The sequence below is a fragment of the Cucurbita moschata genome, unplaced genomic scaffold, assembly GCF_002738365.1.
Source record: "Cucurbita moschata cultivar Rifu unplaced genomic scaffold, Cmos_1.0 Cmo_Scf00087, whole genome shotgun sequence".
NCBI lineage: Eukaryota > Viridiplantae > Streptophyta > Magnoliopsida > Cucurbitales > Cucurbitaceae > Cucurbita > Cucurbita moschata.
The window spans coordinates 101,203-109,144 of record NW_019268603.1 but is presented as its reverse complement, the minus strand read 5'-3'; the positions used below and the strand labels follow the sequence as shown (position 1 = coordinate 109,144).

The window sequence follows — 7,942 nt, the reverse complement described above, 5'->3', positions numbered from 1 at the left end:
CGATGGATTCATAAAACAATACGATTAGGTTATGGGTAGAAAGGATAGGATTATGATAGATTGATAGAACGATAGTGTTACGATACGTTTCTGTAACGTTATGACTAAGGTACGTTCAGGTAACGACACAACTATGATATGTCTAAGGACGTTAAGACTATGATAAATTAGGGAAGGATATAACCACGAAGTTTTTACGATATGATATGATTATAATACGACATGTGAAGGACGGATATATATCCAACAAGTGTCAAAGAGGGACGTGAGAATAAATTATTCTCTAGCTTTTTTTACATCCAGTCAAAGAGTATTTGATAAGCTTTCAAAATTGAGGGTTTTCTTTTTTCTTCTTCCTTCTTTCTCCCTTTTCACGTTTAATTTTTTTTTAAATAAAAAAAAAGTTTAATGTGAGAATGAAGAAGTTAGAGAAAGAAATGAATGTAATAAAACTTTTCCGTCGGTAGGAATGGAAATGGTGAATGGGTCCTTGACGATAGTCGATCGCTATACTCTGGTTTTGGATGTAAGTGATGATTATCAGCATTATGAGTTGTCAAGAGGAAGTAAAGTAGAGTAGAATAGATTAAGTGATCCATTTGTTGAGAGTACTATAAGAGGCACACATCCGAGGGATGAGTCTCATAGATCCAACTACAATATCAAAGAAACTTCGGGTGGTAGTGATTGCTTGCATTGGTGTCTCCGTGGTATCCCAGACACATGTAACATGATTTTTCTTGCTCAAATATAGCTTCATTTGTCTTAAAAGTTCACTTTTAAGTAATCCTGGAAGGCTTCTTAATTTGCAGCCTTTGGTGAAGATGATCACTCCGAGGTGGGTTTGTTAGTGAATATGCAATTATATAATCAGGGTTTTATATCAATGGTTCCATTTATATCTATAAATGAAATTTGTGGTGTATTTTTTGAAAATTCAACAATAATCATCGGTTATTTGGTTACCATTCTAAAGAAATTCAACTTTTGACCTTTTGTGAATGCTCAAAGCTACTTGCAAAGTACTGTCGATTATGATCCATAATACTCACCGACTCGAAATTGAGGTTTGTTCATGTTTGAAAATGTGACAAACCAAAAGACAAGATGCTAGTTAATATTGTTTGTGATTGTTGTTGTGAATTCCTCATCTTTGACTACATATTTTGGTTGGCTTGTGAATTTTTCCATCTTTTAAAAATATTATTTTTTTTAGTTGGGGCCTAATTTCATAATAGGCTATTGAATCACAATATTTCAATATTTTAAGTTACTTTTAAGATTAAAGGTCGATGAATAAAGTAATTACGGCAAGTTCTTTTTATGCATCTTATTTTGATCTAGCACATAAATACTTTCTAATTATTTTATTTATTTTTTTATGAATTAGGATATGAAGATCATTTGAATTATAAACGTTTTAATTCAAACAATATTTAATAACTAATCATTTTAATATTTATACTCAAATATACTAACAAGTACTAGTAACACTAGTCTTAATGACTTAAAGAACACAACTATTATCTCGAACTATAAAGAATTTAATTCCAACCTATTCTAATGGACAAACGCTTTATTAGGCTCTATTGTAAGATTTCACTTCATCAATTTAAGTAGCGTTCAACTACAACTATAAATATCAAATTCTTAAATATTCATGAACAAAATCGGCCTAACAATGTCTCTTGGAACTTTTTACCAAAGGTGTTAGAATGAGCGGTGTGGAAGGGTTGCCTTAAGATGCTTTAGTACCAATTAAGGATGTCAATATCCTAGTAGTGTAGAATGCAAGAAGGTTCGTAGTTGAAAAGAATAATGAGAATAGTGGACATCGTTTCATCTACAAGCGTGTGGTGAACGGTCTGGTTGGTATGACTAGAGAACGTCGTCCTCGTAGAATTTATATTATTGTGATAGAAGTAAGGTCGCTTCTCATTCCATGTATGATATCATAACACAAAATCGAGCAAAAGGGTTAATGATAAAATGATAACAAAAACCCATTCGTCGAACTAACTATAAAGGAAGGGTTGGTTGGAAACCATGTCTATACTTCTTTGCTTTAATCATAGGCAACTAAAGATATATAAGAACAACAAAATATGGCATGCCCAGTCAAAACATAAAAAATTTCTTGCCATGTTATAGTTAATGAATATGGTATGCACAAAGATCCAACGTCACACTTCATGATTGGAGACCAATACAGTGCGCTATGGTCGTCCATACCATCCTTTGGTCCAATTATGTCAAGCAAATGTTGCAGGAAGCAAAGAGTTTTTAATAAGTTCGCTATTGCAAAGAGCTCGGTTTAAGGCACAAATGTCTCTGATGTGAAAGGCGCACCAATTCAACAAGATTTAAGTAACCATGAATAAGACGCATGATACAGCTTGTAAACGAAACGATGTCCATGACTCTTGTTATTTTCTTCCACTACAAACCTTCTAGCCTCTTGCACTTTTTTGTCATTGACATCCTTAATTGAAATTAGAATTGAAGGAAACACTTCTCCACCACTCATTATGGAACACCTTTGATAGATAGTTTCAACAGATTTACTTTGCGGAGGAATACTTTAAAATTCGATATTTATAGTTGAATGCTACTTATATTGATGAAGTGAAGTCATACAACAGAGGTTAATAAATCATTTGTCTATTAGAAGAGAGCTTGGAATTAAATTCTTTATAGTTGGGATAAGGGATGTTTTAGTCAAACGAAGTATACTTTTTAGTTTTAAAATAAATTGATTTTTTAGTTTAAATTTTATTCTGAATAAATTAATTTTGATGTGGTGTTATGTATTTTAATAAAATTAATATTAACTTAATCAAGAAAAATTTGTATTTTTTTTAAAATTATAAGCGAAATTAATAACAATACCATTGAACTTTGCACTTTATCTAAAAAAAAATACTCAATTTTTTTAGAAATTTCAATAATACACTTAATCTTTTTTTTTTTAAAAAATCTATATAAACTATTAATTTTTTTTTAAAAAAAAATACAGTTGAATTTTCAAAAAAAAAAAAAGAAAGCTTCAAAACTACTTGTTAACTTTAAAAAGTGTTTAAAAAAAAGATAGATGGAGAGAAAATTGTGTTCATGGAGAGAAATTTGAAGGTTATTTTAGGAGAAGGTTTTCAAAACCAGTATAAGATCCTAAAAACATAACATAACAAGAAGTAATATCCTAGCTTAAGGTCGCGATTAAGAACCTACTAGTAGGCTACTTACTAACGTTTACTCACTCCATGTTTATCATTTTTTTTTCAAGTAACTAAGAGTTGGTCGTGGATGAGAGCGGACTTTGGAGTGTGGGCCGTGGACTAACCTCTGTTTTTAATCTAGTATTTTTTTGTTCTTCTTTTGAGTCTGCTTCTTATTTTGTGTTTGTAACGAGTATGTATATGTAACATCCCAAAAATGAAGGAAATTATCTCCCATAAGAATAAGTAACTCATGATAGGCCGAAAAGATAGAAAGGAAAAAAATTAAAGGATTAAGTAAGAACAAAGGACTTGGTCAAGTCACTCCTATACCCTAACAAGTGATTTCAAGGAGTTAAAGGCCTTTTGAAAAGGATTGGAAAGGAAAAAGTAAATGAAAATGGCAAAAAAGTCATTTTATCAATTATCAAGAATGTTTCGGGATTTGTAATTCCTTATCTAGAAGGAATCTCAAGGTTCAAAAAAAAAAGGGAAAAATGATAAAAAAGGGATGAGAAATTTGTAGAAAAATTATGGATTTTTCGAGAAAAAATAATAATAAAATATTCGAAAAGTGGCAAATTACCAAAATACCCCTAGAAGAATGGATAATTACAGAAATGCCACTCTAATTAGAATGAGAGCATCTACCGTGACCATCCAAGCAAAATCTTTCGAACTCAAATCTCAACCATCGGATCTCCTCCAAAATTTGATATGATCTAGAACGAACACGCACGGATCATCACATCCAACGACTAGTATTCAAAGCCAAGGTCGGTAAGGCTATGATCGGAGTTGATATCTCCAAAAAATTATTCAGAAAGTTCGATCTCTAAATAACGAAGATTTTGGAGCTCTCAATGTCGGTTTAAGCTTCTCCTATAAAGTCGGAAGTAGGAGCAACAATACGGAATAAGAATCGAAAAAGGTCGATCCCCCAATTGAAGGCAATAAGCGTTTAGATTTTGGGTCTCCTACTCTTAGATTTCTTCCAAATTCGAGAGCAATCCTCCACCATTTCTCTTCAAACTTCTAAATAACGAAGAATCTGGAGCTCTCAATGTCGGTTTAAACTCCTCCTATAAAGTCTGAAGTAGGAGCAACAATATGGAATAAGAGACGAGAAAGGTCGATCCCCCAATCGAAGGCAATAAGCGTTTAGATTATGGGTCTCCTACTCTTAGATTTCTTCCAAATTCGAGAGCAATCCTCACAATTTCTCTTCGAACTTATTCCTACAGTTACTCAACAAGATTACCCACAAGTTCTATGAAGGAATAGAGTGCTGAAAGTGTCCAGAAACCATTCCCCCAATTCAATCCGCCATTGAAGAACTTCAAGAAAAACTTGAAAATCCAATCCGAGGATACATGATGACTCGTCGAGCAAGAATGATTCCAATCAGTTTCTACACCTCCAAAGAATGCTTCCATAGAAGACTACGAAGAAAAATAACCTCGAGAGCGTGCCAAATTGAAGGAAATAGGTTTCGAAATTAAATTGGGGATAAGAGTCAAAATTCCTATCTACGATCTCTTTTCCTTCAAATTAAGGATTCCTCTAGCTTCCGAGGAAGAAGTTGAGTAAACTTGATGAAGGAATCAAGAGCTGAAACGTCGTAGAATAAGCTATCCACGAGATTGAAAATCGGGCGTTTTGAGTGAGTTGCATACCGAGAACAATTTCTTGAAATTAAGGTCCTACACTCAAAGACATTCCTTCAAACAAATTCTTTTAGCCTGAAGATAGGATATGGAAGAGGTTCAATGAAGAAATAGGGCCTTGAAACCCCTAGAATCGGCTACCCAATAAGAAATCGTTTGTTTTATCTCAAGCGATAAATCAGATTTTGGATGAACTTTGGTAGCGAATATCTTAGGCTACGATCCACGAGAAGTTATCAAATAAATCCCTAGCCCTTTCTTGTAACATCCATCTTTAAGTTTCACGAAGAAATCGAGGAGAGAAATGCTGTAAATGTGGCTGTACAGGCCGAGTTTCAGATGGCGGCAATGCGAAAAATGCGCATCTTCTTCCTGTTCAGAGGAAGAAAACGATGATACGGCCAGTTCAACTGAACTTTCCAAGTCAACTCAAAATTTGACCTTTTCTCGGGTTTCTCAGTAGATCTTATTTTATGAAATGTTGTATGAATCCTTATCCCGAGAGGTTATATAAGGTAATGAAGTTTGGGAGTTATTGGAAAACTTTAGTTAGCGAAACCAAGATATGGGAGAAAATGCTCATCACGATCCATATGACTTCACCTCCTAGGATAACTAAAGTGGTATCCCTGAAATAATAGATTCCCCAGATGTACCCTTGGTCTCTAATAGATACTACGTGCACAATATCATGCTGGACTATTCCTAAGAACTTATAAGTTCCAAGCTTGACCCAAACGTTATGCATAAACCTAGGATGACCAAGAATCCAAGAGAACACCTAGGTTAATGCAAACATCATGCTTAACAAGTTGCTAGGATCCATGCCTGAAGTAACCATTATCTCACTTCACGAAGTGTCCAGCGAGGCCCTTATTTCTCTTTAGGTGGGATGCTATGGTATATGTACCATGAGCAGGATTCCATGATAAACTTATTATCTCCCTCACCTAAATGAGATGCCCTGCACCACGATTTGCTAGCAGGATGCAACGATTATGACAACGCCACCTATGCACTCATGGGGAGAAAATTAAAAGTTACTTCGGAAGAGTTTTCATGGTTAAAATACGATGCATGACATGACAACCTTTAAGGTTTAGTTCCTGCAAACGAAACAAGAAGTCATATCCTAGCGAAAGGTTTAAACATGAGAATAAATTCAAGATGGTTGAGCAAGTTCGGAACCTAAAACTCATACTAGTTATATTATGGGTTCAAATGATTACATTACAAGATTGAGAATGAGAACCAACAACAATAAAGGTCCTACAGGGAGTTGAACCCAGGTCGTTGGATTCAAAGTCCAAAGTACTAACCACTACACCATAGAACCCATTGTAAAAATTTATCTTGGAATGGTTTTCCTATTTTATGCAGATTCCACAAGAAGAGAGATCCTATCACGAATCAAACTCAAGTTATTGGATTCAAAGTTCTAGAGCTGTTTTATCTAACTCGTTGTGATCTTGAGCACCTTTAGAGTGGTTGCAGAAGTAACCCTCCAGTGTTGATTGAAGCTCTTAGAGAACGTGTAATTTTATATATTTCTTATAGTTAATTTATATATTGTTGTATATTACAAAAAAAATTGAAATAATACTTTACATCCCAATCTTTCTTTCTTCCGTGCAAAACTTAACATGAAAACTTTATTATTTCAATATTCACTTGAGAAACAAGGGGTGAAAACTATATTATTTCAAACCCTCCATTATTGCTTCTACTTTGCGTGAAAATGCTTCCACTAAATCATGTTACTAACTAGTTGATTTGGTTCTGTTCAATTCTTGGGTCCACTAGATTCAATCGACCTAGCTCAATTAAACTCTTGATAATATAAAAATCATAAGTTTCTTAAATTACGTTAACTTAAAAGTTTAACCCCTAATTTTTTTTAGAATGTTTAGCTTTGTGTCTAGTTGATCTCTAAATGCTTAGAAGTATCTAATAAGACTTCTATATAAGGAACTTTTCTCTATAAAAGATGTAAGACTTCAGGTTTATTATTAAGGAATTTCAAATGAGTGATTTGATATATCATAGAGGACAATATTTATTTGTTTCAAATATCTTATGTTGACCATTCTTTTTTGTCAAGTATTTTGAATATTATCATTGTGAATTATTAATGGCATTAGATTGAATCTCATTAATAACAATATCCCAAAATTCAGGTAAAGATGACATCAAAATTAATACTTCAATTTCATCTTCAAAATTTATTTTCACTTAACTCAGTTGACTGATAATCATAATAGTAACCGTACACAAATATTTACAGTCTTAAAAGGTAAAATTATAAGGAGTACAAGAGAAAAGTGCTTAAAATAGTTTCAAAATATAGAAAAAAAAATAGTAAGAATTGGTCAAAGTCAACATCCAATATTCAGCACAACACAAATGAGGGTAACATTTTTTTATTTCTCTACTATATTAGGCCCTTTGGTTTATTCACTTTACAACTTATAGCACAACACAGATTAGGGTAACATTTTTTTATATAGCACAGACGAGGGTAACATTTTTTTTATTTCTCTACTATATTAAGCCCTTTGGTTTATTGACTTTTCAAGATGAAGACATGAAGTTTTCTATGTTTGAAATAAATTTGGTTGATTGTTTTCTGGTTAACATTGGTACCATCAAAACTTATTTATTTCTTTGAAATGTTTGGGTTTACAATTTACATGTTTTCATTTTTCTACTTTGTCTACCTACATTTAGAAATGAAGCAAAATTAGTCTGAGGGTTTTAGGCAGATTGTTATAATTCTAATTTTTAACTAAAAAAAATTAGTCTCGTTGTCACGCTTAAAACTACCCTATAAGTATAATCGACCTATTATCCTTCCACCAACATGGAACGGATAATCTAGAGAATCATTCCAAGAACCCTAACGGATGGGTTACAAACTCACATTATCAAGCTCGACAACAAACAATGTCGCCGGTAAACTTAGGAAGACTACATGAAATTACGAATATATCAATGTGGGATTTTTTAATTTACCAATTTTTAAACTAATAAATTATGTGAAATTACTTGCAAAGAAGAATA

At 33.0% G+C, this 7,942-nt stretch overlaps 1 non-coding gene across 1 annotated transcript; it reads right to left on the bottom strand.

The window, feature by feature from the left end:
- Positions 1 to 6,146: 6,146 nt before the first annotated feature.
- TRNAQ-UUG lies at positions 6,147 to 6,218 on the bottom strand. Its single transcript has one exon. It is a non-coding gene; the product is annotated as a tRNA-Gln (tRNA).
- Positions 6,219 to 7,942: the final 1,724 nt, after the last annotated feature.